The sequence below is a fragment of the Schistocerca americana genome, chromosome 2 (genome assembly GCF_021461395.2).
Source record: "Schistocerca americana isolate TAMUIC-IGC-003095 chromosome 2, iqSchAmer2.1, whole genome shotgun sequence".
NCBI lineage: Eukaryota > Metazoa > Arthropoda > Insecta > Orthoptera > Acrididae > Schistocerca > Schistocerca americana.
In genome coordinates this window covers 560,920,519-560,940,181 of record NC_060120.1, presented here as the reverse complement: position 1 = coordinate 560,940,181, position 19,663 = coordinate 560,920,519, and the positions used below count along the sequence as shown (strand labels likewise).

Here is a 19,663-nt window from a genome sequence, read left to right as displayed (position 1 = left end):
TTTTGATGATAACCTTGTCATCTTGTTACTGGAAATCATGTCAGCATGAAAAGCATTACATCTCATGAAAAATTCTGCAATTTCCTTTTCTTTTCCAGAATGTCAACATATTCACTATTAAAGATGTGTGTGGTGTTTGATTCCACTGTTAAGCTATACAAACATATTAAAGAATAAAACATTGAATGCGTGTACAGTTTTATCTCTGTTGTTAGCTATCTTCCATCGTAATTGATGATATGTGACATGTATACAAAATAAGCTCTAGTTAGTCATCTGCACACTGTTTTGTTTGCAGTTGTTACTCCTGGCAAACAGTGTGTTTCGTCTCTGAGCCATTTCCTTATAATTTTGTTCAATTTAGCTTTTCGCATCTTGTTCTTATTGTTGCTTGCTTCAATTCACGCCTTTTCTTTAATAGTTGCACCTTATTTCATTTGAGATTCCCTCTCTCTCTCTCTCTCTCTCTCTCTCTCTCTCTCTCTTTCTGCCACTTGGTGCATTTTAATAATTTTTACCTTCACTGGCCACACTGTGCTGTTGCCAAAAAACTTTGCCTTAAGTCTGAAATAAGTGGTAAAAAAATGTGCTTATCTGTTAAGCAGTATGTCTAAAATTAAAAATCTGTTGGCATGCTCAATTTAATTTCTGCTCATAGATGTTCAGCGTAATTTGATTCAACTATTATGCAGTTAAGGCTAACGATGTTTGCTATACTGCTCTCTTACAGATAATTGTCCTTTCTTGGTAATGTGTACCTGCTAGGACTATGACTTGTATAGCTGCATATTGCTACCTACACACTGTTGCTTTATACGTGGGTTATTCAGAAAGTAGGAAATGTTTTGGCATTTAAAAAAAAAAAAAAAAAAAAAACTAAGTACAAGAAATACATTTTACTATATACATCTGAAAGAGCAACTGACATACTGCTTCTGCACATAGTCACCAAACACATTGAGGCTCTTATCATAGTGGTGGACAAGCTTTGAAAGACCTTCATCGTAAAATTCTGCCGCCTGAGACTTCAGCCAGTGAGTCACGCCTGCCTGGAGTTCCGCATCATCATCAAAGCACTGCATTGCAAGCCAGTTCTTCATCTTGGGAAACAAGTGGAAGTTGTGTGGTGCAAGATCTGGGCTGTAGGGCAGATGAGGGAAAATTTCCCATTTGAATGAATTAAGGAGTTATTTAGTGCAGTTTGCCATGTGAGGTCGGGCATTGTCATGGAAGAACAAAATTTTGCTCTTCTAAGGCTGTGCAAAGTTTGACAGTACCGGGCAGAATTTATGGTTGCTCCATGTTTGAGAAAATCAATAAGAAGCACATCTTGCCTATCCCAAAACACTGTCACCATCAGCTTCTTTTCTGACAAGATTTGCAAACATTTTCTTGGTTTTTGGGGGGACCTTGTGTCCCCCCACTCCATGGACCATAATTATGTCTCGCCATTGACGCGTTTCACCAAAGCTCTCATCACCGTTTACGATTTGATCCTGTAATGAATCACCATGTTTGTAGTAGGCCTCCAGAAATGTCAACGTTGCCCCCATTCACTGTTCTTTACGGTGCTCTGTAAGCATTTTGGGCACCAGTCGTGCACAAAATTTGTGATAGTCCAGCTTTTGAGTGACAATTTCAAACAACAAAGTCCATGAAACTTGTGGAAAGGAAGCAAAAGTTCCGCTATTGTGAAGTGATGGTTTTCACGAATCGTTTCATCAACTTTAGCGCCAAGAGCATCAGTCATAATGCTTGGGCGTTCATTCTTCTCTTCATCATGAATGTTGGTTTGGCCATTTTCAAACTTAATGCACCATTTCCAGATGGAACATTCACTCATTACATTCTTTCCGTACACTTCTCACAGTTCACGCTAAATTTCTATAGGTTTTAGGTTTTTTACCAACAAAAACCGTATCACCGACCGCACGTCACAACCAGCGGGATTTTCGATTGTAGTGCACATTTGAAATTTGAATATCGAAAAACTAGATGCACAGAGACATTCCCACTGTCACGGATGGATGCCAACTGAGCTGCTGAGCATGCACATACCAAAATATACGCGATTGGCGCATGCCTAGCGGCGTCAGACGGAAACGTTCCCTACTTTCTGAATAGCTCTCCTATTTCTTGTTCGTTTGTTTCTTTCACAAATTTCTTTAATTCCTGTACTTGCTGCATTTTTCCTTATATCTCACTTTTTCATACCACGCACACTTAGCCTAAAGTACTGTATGTTATTTTGTTGAGTGCACACTGTGATAGCTGACTGCTTATAGTTCTTCACAAATATTGACAGGTCACATTTTTCTAATACAGTAACTGATTCTTATTCAGATTAATTATGAATGTTGTAATGCCAAAAGACAATTAAAAATTATATTTTGTTCTTAACAAGCAGATTTTAAGGTTGAATTTTATCTGTCCTTAAAACCTCTGGTTTTCTTTATGTGAACTTCATTTGTTGCTAACCTGTTTGCATAAAGAAGCAGCATATACAAAAGTATCAGTAGTAACAATATTATGAAAAGGATAGATTGCTCCTTACCATAGTGGAAATGTTGAGTTGCAGATAGGGACAACAGAAAGACTACTAAACAAGTGAGCTTTCAGCCAAAAGGCCTTCTTCCGAAGTAGACAACACAGAGATTTATGCAGACACTATTCACATACGCATGACCCTGCGGCATTTGAAGTTCCTGTTTCTCTTCTTCCTCCCTGTGTGCTCCTGAAGGCCTGCCCACGTGTCTGGCGCATAATGGATGACTGGATAACGTGTAATTTCCAGCCATTGGTCGACAGGTAGGGTTCACACATACCCCTGGTACAGGTCAGGCCCAGGGAGGCCTGAACTGCTACCTTCCAAATTACTGATTGGTCCCTCTGTCAGGTGTTCAGGAGGTGTGACCTGAGGTGTGAACAATCACCTAAGACAGATGCACCCCCTTCTGAATGTGGCCCCCAGTTGGAAGGAGCGCACCATCGGAGATCCTGGCAATCATGGGGGATTTTCTCACAATGAGCCAATCATCTTCACAGTCAACAGCTACAAAACGTAAACAGAATGAGGCTAATGATTCAAACACCCTCTCAGCTGCACGATGGTTCCTCATGGTTTCACATACTGAAGGCGGTCAGGCTTTTGCTATGATAAATCTGTTTATTATTCAGGAAAGTGTTGATACAATTGCTGGCCCTGTGAAATCCTGCTCTTGTTTACAAAATGGGACTTTGCTTTTGGAGATTACTTCTGGTTCTCAAGCGAAACAGCTACTTGCAGCTTCGCTCCTCCCCAACTATCCTGTTCATTTTGAGGCCCGTCAAACACTGAATTCTTCCTGTGGTGTTACTTATGCCAGGCTCCTCGATGGTCTGACCAAGGCAGATATCCAAACATACCTATCTGATCAGGGTGTCATTGCAGTCCATTGGGTGATGGAAAACCTAGATACCTGCATAGTGCCCATATGCATTCTCTTTTTCAGTTTTGATAGAGTGGTTCTTCCGTCAGGGATCAAAGCAGGTTATGAAGTTATCACAGTAGATTGTATATTTTAAACCTGCTGCACTGTTACCAGTGTTTTAGTTACAACCGCACTTTAGAGTCCTGTAGACACCTAGCCAGGTGTTAACCTGTGATAGGGATGCTCAAAAGGGCAATTATCCGCCACCTCCTCCCCCCTGTATCAACTTCAGTGGTGACCATGCCGCTACTTCCTGCAATTATCCTGTGTATCTCGATGAGTGGGCTGTCCAGGAGATCCAGGTGAATGAAAAAGCCATCTGGCACCTACAGTGCTGTTCTTGCTACATCTTGCTCCATAAAGGACATGGCCACGCAGACATGCAGCCTCAAATTTATCACTGCATTTGTGAAAGTGCCCAGTGTCATGGTAGTAGCCCCGTCTCCTTCTCCAGCTGTGCAACATGCCACCTGACATTCACCTCACTGGACAAAGTCACCAGCTACACAACAGGCAGGCTGGAAAGTACAGAAGGAATACTTTCATGAAGACTTCCTACATCCCTCCAGACAACCAACATCTGAGCCTTCCTGTGCCAACTGGAAAGGCTCCAAGAAGTCAAACAAAGGCAAACAGTCTTCTTCGGCATCTCGAAGATCCTCTTCGATGGTGTCGCCATGTGATAGCCTCGCCCAGCCAACCTCCGTGTTGCTGGTGTGCATCACCAACCATTTTTCTGCCCTGGACTCTGCAGGCGAACAGAAAAATGCTGACGCTTCTGTAGACCTCACAGAGCAGGATCCTACTGCCCCTGTGCCCTGTAGCAGTGAGTCTTCGAAGGCTGGCACTCAGCAGCTGCTGAGGTGACACCCTTTTATTTTTTCCTCATCATGACTCTCCTCCAATGGAACGTTCGTGGTCTTCGATCCAACAAAGAGGATTTATGGTTGCTCTTAGAACTGCAGTGTCCACTTGTTCGCTGCCGTCAGGAACAAAATTGCGTCGTCATGACTACATTGAGCTCTCGCATTTCTTCCTGATCCTTTTTGGCCTTCCCACCGAGGATGTTGTTCCATCTCATGGGGGAGTCATGCTGCTCATACAGGATCACATTCATAGTCAGCCCATCTCCCTGACCTTCAAGCTGTTGCAGTTCAGCCTTTCCTTCCCCACTTGACCTTTTCCCTTTGTACCATTCACATTCCTCTGTCATTTGATGTCACCAGAGCAGTCTTCCTCCAGCTTATTGGTCAGCTGCCTCACCCATTTCTGCTGCTTGGTTACTTTAATGCACACCATCCCCTTTGGGGTTCTCCCAGAACCTGCCTGAGAGGTGCTCTCTTGGCTGGCCTTCTCAATCATCTTAACCTCTTCTGCCTTAACACATGAGCACCCATGTTCCTTTCAGACTTCACTCTGACCTATTCCCATTTGGACCTATCCTTCTGCACTGCCCAGCTTGCCCATCATCTTGAGTGGCCCATTCTCTCTGACACATACACGAGTGAACATTTCACGTGTGCTCTCTGTTTGCTGACACCTGTCCCACCTATTTGCACACCCAAATGGCAGCTTACTACTGCTTACTTACTGCATTCATTATAAACAGTTGCATGCACAGTGTCATTGTGTTATTTGGGATAGTAAAATAGATAGCTGGATTTTACCGTTCTTTTATCAGTTCCACTCCATCTTCTGTTGTGTGGGCCAACCTTTGATGGCTCTCTGGGACCAAGATCCAATCCCCAATTTCCGGCCTGACAGTAGCAGACGATGTCATCGTGGACCCTATTCTGTCTCCAACACCTTGGGCCACTATTTTGCAGAGCTTTCAAGCTCCTCCCACTATCACCCTGCCTTCCTCCATTGGAGATGAGCTGAAGAGGCTCGGGCAGTGCTGCCATTACTATGAGGGAGCTAGTTAATGCTCTCACTTCATCCCGATTCTCCACCCAAGGCCAGATGATTTTCACACTCAAATGTTGCAGCTCCTTTATCTTGTAGGCAATCACTTTCTGCTTCATATGTACAAGCGCCTCTGGGCAGAGGGCACATTTGCCAGAAGATGGCGTGAAGCCACTGTCAAACCCATACCTAAGCCCAGTAAGGACAAACACCTTTCTTCCAGCCACCACCCCATTTCTCTCACCAGCTGTATTTGCAAGGTGATGAAACTTATTATTCACGCCCGGTTGGTATGTTGGCCCAAGTCTCGCAATTTATTAACCACTACACAGTGTGGATTTTGAATGTGCCATTCTGCAGTTGACCATCTCGTCACTTTGTACACCCATATCATGAATGGTTTTCTGTGGAAATCCCAGACTGTGGCTGGTCGCTGTGTTTTTCGATTTGGAAAAAGCCTACGAGACCTGCTGGAAGACTGGTATCCTCCATATTCTCTACACGTGGGGCTTCGAGGCCACATGCCTCATTTCTTTAAGGAATTTTTAAAAGATTGAGTTTTCAAAGTATGTGTGGGTTCTACCTTGTTGGACACATATATCCAGGAAACAGTGTGCTTCAGGGTTCCGTCCTGAGCATCATCTTCTTTGCTATCACCATTTGCTATTACCATTAACCCTATAATGGCCTGTCTCCCATCAGGTGTCTCCAGCTCCCTTTTTGTTGATGATTTTGCCATCTGTTGCAGTTCTCCACAGGCTTGACTCATTGAGTAGAATCTTCACCGATGTCTTGATCATCTTTACTCTTGGAGCATCGACAATGGCTTTCATTTCTCCACTGACAAAACCATTTGCATGAATTTCTGGTGTTGCACTTGGTTTCTACCACTGTCTTTACATCTTGAGCCTGTTGCTCTTTCGGTCGTTGAAACTCTGAAATTCCTGGAGCTCCTGCTCAATAGGACATGGTTCTCCCATGTGTCTTACATGGCAGCCCACTGTTGCAGTCCCTCAGTGTTCTAGTGTCCTCAACGGTACTTTCTAGGAAGCAGAGCGAACCACCCTCCTCCGTTTGTACCAGTCCCTTGTCCATTCGAAACTAGACTATAGGTGCTTCATTTATCTGTGCATCTGTCTCTCAATACTATCTACCATCATGGCATCCATTTGGCCACTGGTGCATTTTACACTAGCCCGGTTGAGAGTATGTATGCAGAAACTGGCGAACTGCCGTTGACCTACTGCTGTGACTTTCTCCTCAGTAGAAGGCATGCTGTTTGTCTGCCATGTGTGGCCACCCATCCTATGCCTCCTCCTTCTATTACTCCTTTGGTCACCAGTATGGGGCACATCCCTTTTCTCTGTTACCTCGCGGAGTTCACTTTTGGCTCTTTCTTCTCTGCAGTTCAACTTCATGCTGCTTGCAACATTCACTGTGGGTGTGAATCCCAGTGGATGTGAACCCTTCACCTCCTTGGCTTCGTGTGGCGGTCCTTGTTCACTTTGGCCTTCATTCACTTCCTAAGGACATTACTCCAGCCTTGCTCTATCGCCTTCAGTTTCACGACCTTTGCATGGAATTTTGCGATAGTACCTTTGTGTACACCGATGGTTCTTGGCCTGACTGTGTGTCAGGTGTGCCTTCGTCATTGGCGCCGACTTTTTTCAGTATTGGCTTTCAGAACACTGCTCAGTATTTACAGCAGAGTTCTTCGCCCTGCATCAGGCCACACAGTACATCCACTGACACAGGCTTTTCAATTGCGTCATTAGCTCATACTCTCTTAGTGCCCTTCAGAGCCTGTGTGTGCTGTACACCATCCATCCCTTAGTGCTACAGGTGCAGGAAAGCCGTCACTTGCTCACTCTTGATAGAGCCACTGTGATGTTTATGTGGGTTCCTGATCGTGTTGGTCTGACAGGAAATGAGGCCACTGACACTGCTGCCAAGGCTAAAGTCCTCATGCCTCAGCCCGCTAGTTCTTACATTCCCTCTGATCATCTCTGTATTGCTATCTGTCAGCAGGTGGTGTCACTTTGGCATCACCACTGGTGATGCTCCAGGTTATTAAGCCTCTCCCAGTGCCTTGAACAACCTCCTCTCAGCCCTCTCACCATGAGGAGATCATTTTAACTAGGTTGCTTATTGGGCATTGGCATTTTAGCCATCACCATTAGCTGAGTGGTGCTCCCCCACCGCTTTGTCCACATTGCTCTCAACTTGTGGTGCTCCACGATTTCCTGACAGAATGTCCTTTTGTTAATCACTTACATTCTTGTTTGTTTTTGCTGTCTGAGCTATTGACTGTTTTAGCGAGTGACACATGGGCTGTTGACCGCATTTTACTTTTTATCCATCTCGGCAATATGGCGAAGGCAATTTAATTTTTAGTCCTGGACCTCCGTTTCTCTTTGGTGTATTTTATAGACCTTTCTCCATGTCCCTGTTTTTAGCTGTCTTCTCTTCCGTCGGTTAGGATCAATGTATAGTCATTTGTAACTCCTCACCTTGTCTTTGTGTTCTACAGTTTTCACATGGGCATGTTTTCATGCCCTAAAACAAGACAGACAAAACAAACACGCACACACATGACCACTGTCTCTTGTGACCAAAGACAATGGTCCTGTGTGTGTGTGTGTGTGTGTGTGTGTGTGTGTGTGTGTGTGTGTGTTATGAGTGTGTGTGTTGTGTACTTCGGAAGAAGCCCTCTTAGCTGAAAGCTTACTTGTTTGGCAGTTTTTTTTGTTGTACCTGTCTGCAACTCTACATCTCCACTTTATGGTGAGTAGCACTCTACCCTTTTCAGAATATTGTCATTATTCCATCCTGTATTTTCCATTGTTTGAAGGTACACGCAAGTGGAAGATGTTCCTTAGTTTTAACAGCTATTAGGATTCTTCAAGTCTTGAGACCTATGGTATATACTTCAATGGGGTAATCAAAATGCACAATAGGTTACAAACTCACTGTTTATTTAGTGACATGCCTTGTTCATTGAAAAAAGATACAGTGTTCACAAGTGAGTATATTTATGTATTTTGTTGTTTTATATGCAATAGAACATGAGGTGGAAGTAGTACAGTAACACGACAGCAAGTAAAGCCTCTGTAGTTTTATTGATTTCTATGTGCCACATACCAGCCAGCTGTAGGTAAGTGGTTCTCTTTCCTCATTTTCATTTGTCCGTTATCTTGATGCATATCTGAAAGTGGACTGTAACATACCAAACAGTACCTTCTAAAATAAACAATAGGAACCACTCATCAACAGCTGATTGATGAATGTTGCATGGACACACAACAGAATAAAACTGCAGTAGCTTCCACAAGTCTGTCTTGAGTGAAAATGACTGTTTATGACTAGTTGTCGAGGCACACAAATGTGGACAGAGAAGAACTGATTTTGGCAGCATGGAGGGGAAAGAGATGTGGGGCAATCATGCAGGGTGAATGGTTAGCCAGGCAAATGGAGTGGCACAATTCCATGATCACAGGGATGAATGGGATTTACACAAATGTGTATGCAAAGAAAGTTGGCAGTTAAGGATGAATAATTATTCAGCAGGTACAGTACCAACATAAACAATTAAAAAAAGAAAAGAGGATTTAAAATATATTCTGACTACAGGAAAATTGTTGGTTTCTCCACTTTCACCCAACCAAGTTCCTTCATATATTATGAGATATGAATATAGTGCGAGTCCTTGATCTGTGTGTTGTAATCTTGCTTGTGTTGTTGTAATCTCACTCCACCATAAATGTATCGAAAGTATTTAATTTCAACTATTTTCCTAACTTTTTGTAAAATAATGAAAAACAATAAAATGCTATTGTTCCATATAGTTTTGGGGAAAAAAAATTTATCTACTGTTCATAATTCTGTTTCAGGATTACATGTTCTTTGAAAAATCTGGCAATGCTGAACAAGATGGCATTGGAATGTTTTAAAGTATGCACCATATTATATTGTTTACTAAAGCTAACAGAATGTTTAACATGAAGTAAGGAATATTGTATTCATACTTACCCAGTAACACATTCGTTTGACATCACAACAGTTTCCTCATCAGCTTTCAATATTTGTGTCAGGGAGTTTGTTAATGTTGGAGTAAGTTCAGTGACATCTATAAATATATCATTCAGCCATAGCACTTGTTGAGAAATAAATGACATTGATGTACAGTGAATTTACTCGAACAGGTGATCATTTTTGTAGTGCGTGAAATGTTTTATGTGTGGAGAGTGACACCTGTCCCCAAAACAACAGAAATTATATGTATAACCTCTTTTCTGTGTCTTGATTGTGGTGTTGTAGATACATCCCTGATCCTTCAAATGCAATCCATGCTGTGAATGGATGCAAGTTTATCTATACCCTGTCTTGATTGTGGTGTTGTAGATACACCCCTGATCCTTCAAATGCAATCCATGCTGTGAATGGATGCAAGTTTATCTATACCAAAGATATTGGAACTGAATATGTATTTACACTATCTGTGATTCACCACATTCTCAGTAGGAGACAGATTTGCTGTTTTAAGCTCAACAAAATACTTGCATAATTCTTGAAATTTACTTTGTATAAATGCATGCAACACAGGATATTTGTCCTGATACAGGATGTACTGTAATATTGTCACTACAGGTATATTTCTTGGTATTGCTTTAATATCAGTACCTAAGAGACCCATAGTTTTAATATGTGGAGCAGCACCATAAGTTTTGAAGCATGTATGATTTAAGGAAGTGAATTTTGAGAAGGATCCATTGCACTGAGTGTTGATCTATCCCACTGAAACATGAAATCAATACCTTTATGGAAGTTTATCACAACTAATAGAAGTTCAATGCTGCTGATCACTTATCTGCTGCAGCATGAAACAAGCATTTATTTAAACATGTCCAAACAGTTTGTGAATGCTAAATAACAAAAGCAAAAAATTGCAATTCTGAATATCTTTTCCTGACTGCAGTGAAAGCTGGTTTGTATATATTATTTTGTAGATTGCTCATATAACCTATCCTGGTAGTTCAATAAAAAATGAAGTGCATTTGAAGTGTGTTTCTGATTGTTTCATTCAATTTGAAGACAAATGTTTTAGAAATAAGAAAATATTGTATATTTGGAGATGTTACTAGAGTACTGCTAATAATGTTATGCAAGTTGTGGGTTCCGCTTGTAGTACTGGAATACAAATTTCCCTTTCTTATAATGTTTGTCTTCAGTCAGATAGTACTGATAGTTTTATTGGTTGAGAGTCACTGATTGAAATATATTATATTAAATTTTCCTTTATGTTATCCTTGCATTACAAATTTTATTTCACATATTTAAATCATAAAATCATTATTTTTTTCTTAATATTTCAATGTAGAAGTAATTAGAGAGTTTACAAATATATATTTGGTGTCATAGAAACCCTATGTTATTTTTTGGAGACTTTAGGAATTGTGTATAACAATAATGTTGTAGTTAATACCTTAAACTTTTAAAGCTTTATCTCATGGTCAGTAAAAATTTAGTGCATCCTGTTGCTGATTTTGGTTTGTTGCATTACCTAGACTGAAATTTCATGGAATCTGCATATTAAGTAATGATAAATATGAGTGTACTTCCACACTTCTTCAAAAATTTGTTGTTGTTTCAAAACACAAAAGGAAATATGAAACATTAGGTGTTCCTGCTTGTACTTTAAGTTGAAATTATATTTAAATCATTATTGGTACATAATTGCAAAATAGGTGCTTTTTACAGAAAATAAATATATGTGAGAAATGTTGATGTACTAATGTATGAGCTTGGTTTTATACAAACATAATGACCTATTTATCTGTAGAGTTTATGCAGTGTAACTGGAAAAACAGTGTTGTTTCCTGCCATATGACACAGAAGTTTTACCTATCATTAGTCCAGGTAGTTTCTGGTGACATTGTCTTCTCTATATGTTTTCCACATGGACAGTTAAAGCTGGTACTAATATGTGGCACTTTTGTGCAATTTGAAAAAAAAAGTATTTTATATAAATGTAACACAACTTATAAGCAAAGCATACTTGTGATTCTTAATGACTGTAAAGTGATGAGCTTTGAGCAGGAAGCTTTTGCTCTAATCCAAATAGGGGTTAGAGTAACAAAAATGAACAACAGTTTGTCAGAGTGCAAGCTAGCCTACGTGAAACTGGAACCTATACACATATTATTCAAATTAAGCACAGTGAATGTTGTTTGTAGATTATGATTATATTTATCCAATTAGTGTCTTTATTCTTCCATTGACTGTGTATGAGTAGCTTTGGATGAAGCCAACAAAATGGAAAAAATGTACTCCAATGGAACACTTAATTTCCTATATGGTACTATGTTTTTTGTGCCACAGAATATGGCTGTGTTTGTTGTTGTTAGTACTTGCTTCTCATTTTAGGCAACTAATAATTAATATAATATTTTTGGTTATATACGGAACCACAGTAGTCTCCTTATGTTATATGTGGACAACCCTTTATTATATAGTTAGACAGAATCTGCTAGTTTTCAAAAGTGTACCCCACAATAATATTCTGTTACTTTATGGATATGCTGTCTTTAACAGCAGGGTCAAATGGACATTTAATATGGAATGCCATACTGTGTTAGCTCTACAACAGATACATTTCCATTTGAAGTTCTTATTAACCAAAGGCAGCACAGGCCTTATATTTGGCAAGTGTTGTTTGCACAAACTTTTTTATTGAAGTTGTATGTGTTGTTTTTGCTGGTCTTTATATAATAATTTTTTTTCCACATATGAACCAAAAACTATGCTTAATACAACGACAACAGAGGCAGTTGCTGATTTTAATGTGTGCTTCTTTTGTTTCACTCGACACAACAAATGATGTTATGCAAATCAGTTCAACGAGTAAATAATTGTTAAGTCAATTACTATGAGACTTTGCATTCGTGTTAACTATTAAAGTGTGTCCAAATTTACTTATGAAAAAAAAAACTTTTGTATATAAAGGTTTTGGTACATAGTAGTGTTTATAAATTTTTGTCACAATTATATATTGAACTTTTTGTGTTGTAATAATGAACTAACTGTTGAAACTGTATTCTGTTATAAATAAATCATTATTTCCATACTATAAGAAGACAACAATTTCTTATTTTGTCCAAAGCAACAGGTATTGACACACTCACTAATATCCTCATTGTCAGCTTGACAAAGGAGCAGACAATAAAATTGTGGTTAACACACATCAAGAGAATTGTTTGCATTTCATTTTCCATACGTTTTCAGATGACTTTACATCATTGAACAAAGAAAACCATTCCCAGTAATTCATTTGTGTCTCCATCCTCTGTATTATAGATGATCTGTAAGAAAAAGGAAGGCAACTGATGTCATTTGTTAAAAGTTGCTACATTTATTTGCTCTTCACAGTGGTACTTTGTCACATTTTATTGCTGTATCCCATAACACAGCTATAAGAAGTTATTTAGAAAATTCACCAAAGTACAGTCTGATTTGCTGACAGTGTATAGTTAAAGTTAGAACAGTAGTAGTGAGACACATCCATGTAGGAAAGGGTGGCTGGGGAGGGGGTGGAGATAAGAGAAGGAACTCATTCCTACACCTTGTAGAATTCAGGGTACAGGCATCTTGGTCATTAGGCCTACATAATTCCCATGCATGCACCTCTGTAAACAACTGTCTTTGATTCTAACTAAATTGAAGGTTTAGCCTGTTCTGGCATTACACGTCTGAGCACGTGAAAAATGTGGCTTTAGTAATAGCTAAATAACTTAGATTAATTTGGTTATCATACTGCCCTCAGGAAATTGTGCATTTTCCTTCACACAAACTAGCTTTTCACAGCCATGTTGTGCTGAAGGTGCTCGCTTCATATACTGACACACAAAAAAATATTCATTGGTCAGGAAGGAAGCATACATTTTCTGTCATCTAGTTTGAAAAAGTATTGTCTTCAGCAGTTGTTACATTCTCAAACTGTACAGAGTGGCAACACTTCTCAAAATGGAATGATAGAGTTACAAATACTGCACACCACTAGTATAATTACACAATAATTTTAGAAACTGTGAAACTGCTGCTCAAGTAAATTCTACCTGCTGATTTTAGTAGTTTTGAGACATTTCTGACATTCATCCAGATAAATGTAGTGCATTTGAAATTAGTTACTACTTTTGACGGTGGCTCACCAGAGGGGAAGTGACACCATTGGCCAGGTAATACCAATGATGTATTGACTTTCCCTACCATGCCACCAGCGATACGGTTGGTAAAACACCCCTGTTGCCATACCATGGATATATGGTACCACGTGGTGTTGTGCGTTAGATTCATGTGTGTTCGTCAACTCTCATTGTATTTTCTGGCTTTGAAGTGTTCTGCAGCCATCAGGTATTGTGAAGAACAAGTGTTTTGTGTTGGCATTGCACTAACAACAACAGCGCAGCACATGTGAACACAAGATTTGCATTAAAATTTGTCATCCAAGAAGACCTACATCTGCTTAAAGTTAATATTCTGCTGCAGAACATTCCCCTAAATTTAACAATAGTAATGGACAATGCACATACTACTCTGTTGCGTTGTATAAAGCTCCAAAATGCAGTGTAGGAAATCGGATATTTTGCTCTGGGTGGAAAGAAATGTTCCACTGGATATAGTTGAATGTAGCATGTGTAAGGCAGAGTTCATGGAACTTGTAGTGCTGTACAAGCAAAACACTCCTAGCTGCCAGGTTGATGAACTGGCTAATGCTAAAGGGCACAGTTTAATCAAACTTTCTCCATATCTTGCTCATTTAAATCTGACTGGGAATATATTGGCGTAGGTGAAATGGCAAAAAGCAACAAGAAATTTATGCTCATTGAAGTTGAAATTCTGACAAAGCAAGTCACCGTAAATGTTACACCACAGAAGTGATCTTGAGTTGTCAGCCATACCAAGAAGGTAGCTGATGACAGGGACTCTTGAAGGACTGTGATGACTTTTGAGAAGTACATAATTTCCCATGTTGGTATGTCAAAATCTGCTCCTTTTGCCAAAACACATCAGAGCATCATTAAGATTGTAATGGAACTGAAAAAGTAGTTGCAACAGAATTCTGAAACAGTATAATATTAAACTAGCAATTGAGGGCAAGAAAAGTAAGTAGTTTATGAAAAAGCCCACTCTCAGTATAAAAATTGGCGTGTAACTTATGTTGTTGCAAAAGCTAAAGCAATTCTTGTTTCAACAGCTATCAATGGTCTGTGAAAATTGCATTATTTTGCTGAAAAAAATATGTTGTTGCTTGAATATTGTAGTAGATACGGAAGTTTCACATATTAATCAAAATACAAAATACTCTCCTCTTTGCATGCTGTCGTATGCCGAAATCTTGTTTTGATATCTCAGACTGTTTATGAGATATGAGGGATTTACGAATACTTGATTCTGGCCTTTTTGCTGGTGCGTGCGTTTGTGACAGTGTGATCTTTACATACATTCCATTTTCTGGAGAGAAAGAGAGAGAGAGCTTTCCAAGTTTGAAGAATAACTCAATATCTTATCTATATTTGATATTCAGCCACATATTACATAACAAGCAAATTCATAGTGACTCTTATTTTTCACTGCAAACTTTAAGAATTTCTTGCAGTAGTTTACCTAATATCAAAATATCTCAATAACTATGACCATTAGTGTTATGATAGGCAGTTCATTGTACAAGAATCAGGTTTATTGCTGAATAATTTCTTTAAAGTTGTTTGAGAAAGATGGAAGGTCAGCCAGCTTATGCGGTTTGCTGTGTATGCAGACAAGCAAGCCTGACTGGTTCTGCACTGAGTAGGCCCAGCATTATCACAACCTAGTGACATGCTCAGCACATGCTGGCAACTACGCGTCCCTTCACTCACCCTGTATTGAACTGTCAAAAATCACAACTAATTTTAAATGGACTATAATACTTTTTACCCAAACAAGTCCAAAAATACAAATGTTAGAAAATATAATAAAGGAAAATAGTGCAGTACACTCACCATCATGATCAAATGTAAAGTTTTGTCAGTAAACAAAGCGTTAGACATCACACTGAACATTTATTTATTGCTTCTTCACTATTGAGTTTTGATCAATGACACATTAGAACTGGTTATTTTCCAGTCTTCTGTTAGTCCATCTCCTCATCCCCCCCCCCCCACTCTCTCTCCACCATTTCCTCAACCCCCCCCCCCCCTCCCGCCACCTGTGTCTATCTCCTCCTCCCCACTTCTCTGTCCATTTCCTCCTCCTCCTCCACACCTCTCTCTCCATCAGTTAGTTATCAGCCCCACCACAATAGCAGGCTGGTTCCTGCCAGCACACACTGTCTTTCCACCTAATAAGTAATGTCTTAAATTGAGCCAGCTGCTTAGGAGGAGCTTTCTACCTCCAACTTTACCAAAGCATGCACATTACAAATATTTCACATGTGTGTAACATAATTTATACAAATCTGTAAATGTATTTCACCTGTTTCTGTAGCGAATTTCACCATACTCTTTCATTTACATGCAACTTAATCTTCATGACGTCATATCTCCTGAACAATGTGTCATACAATATGATTTTGCAGATACATTCACTGGTATCTGTAAATACTGTGTGCATAATGTTGCATGTAAAATTAGTGGTAAAGATGTAATAAATTAAAATATCATGCATGATGAGGCAGTTTTATTACATGAACATTTTGTAGGGGTTTTCAGCAAGAGAAAGTTTTATAAATGTTTGAAATTATGTGTAAAGTGTGTTGCGAGTCTGCAAGTCTACATCTACATCTACATTTATACTCCGCAAGCCACCCAACGGTGTGTGGCGGAGGGCACTTTACGTGCCACTGTCATTACCTCCCTTTCCTGTTCCAGTCGCATATGGTTCGCGGGAAGAACGACTGTCTGAAAGCCTCCGTGCGCGCTCTAATCTCTCTAATTTTACATTCGTGATCTCCTTGGGAGGTATAAGTAGGGGGAAGCAATATATTCGATACCTCATCCAGAAACGCACCCTCTCGAAACCTGGCGAGCAAGCTACACCGTGATGCAGAGCGCCTCTCTTGCAGAGTCTGCCACTTGAGTTTATTAAACATCTCCGTAACGCTATCACGGTTACCAAATAACCCTTTGACGAAATGCGCCGCTCTTCTTTGGATCTTCTCTATCTCCTTCGTCAGACCGATCTGGTACGGATCCCACACTGATGAGCAATACTCAAGTATAGGTCGAACGAGTGTTTTGTAAGCCACCTCCTTTGTTGATGGACTACATTTTCTAAGCACTCTCCCAATGAATCTCAACCTGGTACCCCGCCTTACCAACAGTTAATTTTATATGATCATTCCACTTCAAATCGTTCCGCACGCATACTCCCAGATATTTTACAGAAGTAACTGCTACCAGTGTTTGTTCCGCTATCATATAATCATACAATAAAGGATCCTTCTTTCTATGTATTCGCAATACATTACATTTGTCTATGTTAAGGGTCAGTTGCCACTCCCTGCACCAAGTGCCTATCCGCTGCAGATCTTCCTGCATTTCGCTACAATTTTCTAATGCTGCAACTTCTCTGTATACTACAGCATCATCCGCGAAAAGCCGCATGGAACTTCCGACACTATCTACTAGGTCATTTATATATATTGTGAAAAGCAATGGTCCCATAACACTCCCCTGTGGCACGCCAGAGGTTACTTTAACGTCTGTAGACGTCTCTCCATTGATAACAACATGCTGTGTTCTGTTTGCTAAAAACTCTTCAATCCAGCCACACAGCTGGTCTGATATTCCGTAGGCTCTTACTTTGTTTATCAGGCGACAGTGAGGAACTGTATCGAACGCCTTCCGGAAGTCAAGAAAAATAGCATCTACCTGGGAGCCTGTATCTAATATTTTCTGGGTCTCATGAACAAATAAAGCGAGTTGGGTCTCACACGATCGCTGTTTCCGGAATCCATGTTGATTCCTACATAGTAGATTCTGGGTTTCCAAAAACGACATGATACTCGAGCAAAAAACATGTTCTAAAATTCTACAACAGATCGACGTCAGAGATATAGGTCTATAGTTTTGCGCATCTGCTCGACGACCCTTCTTGAAGACTGGGACTATCTGTGCTCTTTTCCAATCATTTGGAACCCTCCGTTCCTCTAGAGACTTGCGGTACATGGCTGTTAGAAGGGGGGCAAGTCATTCTCAAATACTGGATGAATAAAGTCTGGTACTTGCACGTTGTGTACTACACTTCATTTTCACCCCCAACTCCACCACTTTGGTAGATGGGCGTTTTTTACCCCCACAGCGACCCTTTCCAGACAGTAAGTGATATCTGTAGTAAATTTGTTTGAAATCGGTCCATTGGTTTAGGAGGAGATGTGGAACATATGCATACATACATACATACATTTTTATAATATGTATGAATTTTTTTTTTAATTTTCAGTGTTGAACAAACAAAACTCCAAGCCCCAATGGAATCCTTTTAAGATTCTATACAGAATTTGTGTCTGAGTTAGCCCCTCTTTTAACCATAATTTATAATAGATACCTCAAATGAAAAGCTTTGCTCAGTAGGTGACATAAAACACAGGTCACAACCATCTGCAGGAGAGCAGCAGAAGGGTCCCACTGTATCCCTTTTAGCCCTATTTGAAACAGGTCCCATATACTTGTTCTTAGATAGATCAGATATTTTGCAAGCAAGTCATCCACATACTTTACATATCACAGCTATGTGATCGTCCATTTAATATTCCCATAAATTGGCACAGTCAGATATTTGTATTACTTGGCCGATTCCAATTGTGACATATTGGTATTGTAGTTGTAGGATACAGCATTTTTTGTTTTTTGAAATGCAAAATTGTATATTACTGAATGTTTGAAGCAGTTGCCAATCTTTGATCACTATGAAATACTATCACTATCTGCCCTAATAATTGTGCAGTTTTTTCCAGATACTATATTGTTATAGAATATTGCATCATCGGCAAAAACTCTGAGGTTAGTATTAATGTTGTATGCCAGATGATTGCGTTGGTCCACAGCTCAGGAAGTAAGATGAGAAAGTGCAACTTGGGTTTTGCATGCCCAATAATTTTGTAATCCATCTTGGTTGGTGTGGCAGTCATTCTGTTTTACATAACTCATTACTTCAACATGAGCTTACAGTAATTAAGTTTCAATTATTGGTAATAGAATCTGTTTGAGACACAACAAATCTAGGTACTGCAATTAGCAATAGCTGATATTTTGTAAGAGGAATTACATTTTCATCAGTTTGGAGGATAATAAATAACTAATTGTGTTAGTGAATAATGTTTGTTCACTACATACTTGTATAGCCAGTGCAGCTTAACATAATCTCAGTCTCTTCTACTGCAGTTTATATCATGCACAAGAAACATCTTTTGCTGAAAAATAATGACTACCCTATCATTTAGCTAAATCAGTAATATCACATAAGAATCATAAATCTGTCATTTTTTATTTAAACCACTAAAAGTACATAATCACTTTTTCCTGCATAAGCTACTATTGATAATATGTCTGGAACATTAAAAAATAAAAAATCACAAGAACTGACAAGTTCAAAAATTACCACAGAGTAGTGAAAAATGCTTGACAGTATGAAGAGTGCTTATACTTTTTTCTCATGTTGGTTGCTGTAACACAATTATCTTGGACCAAGATGTGGTGTGGACCAAGATGTGGCTAGTCTTTAGCACTGTATAAGCTGTACTTGTCACTCCATGGTCAGGGAGAAGGAACAGATGACCTTGAAACTCAAAGCTGATTTGACAGTCACATAGGAGGAATTAGAACAGGTGAGAGCTACAATTGGCAGCAGTAAGACTTGGACTAGGGTAAAACTCAATTGAAGTCAAATTTGCCAACTCTGAAAAGAGATTTGAGAGATGCTGCCAGTCTGCCAGCTTTAGTTTAGTTTTTCTCCAGCAGGTTTAGGGCTCTGGAGACTGCAGATAGACATCTCCAACAGAGTTAGGCATCTAGAGACTATTGACACAAGTGTCAAGTCAGCCCAATTTGTTCAGGAACACTTTGACTAGACAAGGGAAAATTAAGGTTGTTACTGGTAATCAGAGTGTCAAAAAGACCAAGAAGATCCTTCTGCTAGAGATTAGTCGCTGTAGGGGTATCTGAACTAGCACAGAAGTCACTGGGTAGTGAATACCAAGAAACTGACTTTCAAGCCACGTACAGCTCTCTATGATGTCACCTGTGATTTAGACTCGC

The 19,663-nt window shown here is 39.7% G+C and overlaps 1 protein-coding gene across 2 annotated transcripts in view; it reads left to right on the top strand.

Annotated features, from left to right (window-relative positions):
- LOC124595794 (phospholipid scramblase 1) overlaps positions 1-12,467 on the top strand; it is a 160,287-nt gene extending 147,820 nt beyond the window's left edge. For both annotated transcript variants that reach the window (XM_047134682.1, XM_047134683.1), the window contains exon 9: positions 9,266-12,467. The gene's annotated coding sequence lies outside the window, so the exon portion shown is untranslated. The remainder of the gene's footprint in view (positions 1-9,265) is intronic.
- Positions 12,468-19,663: the final 7,196 nt, after the last annotated feature.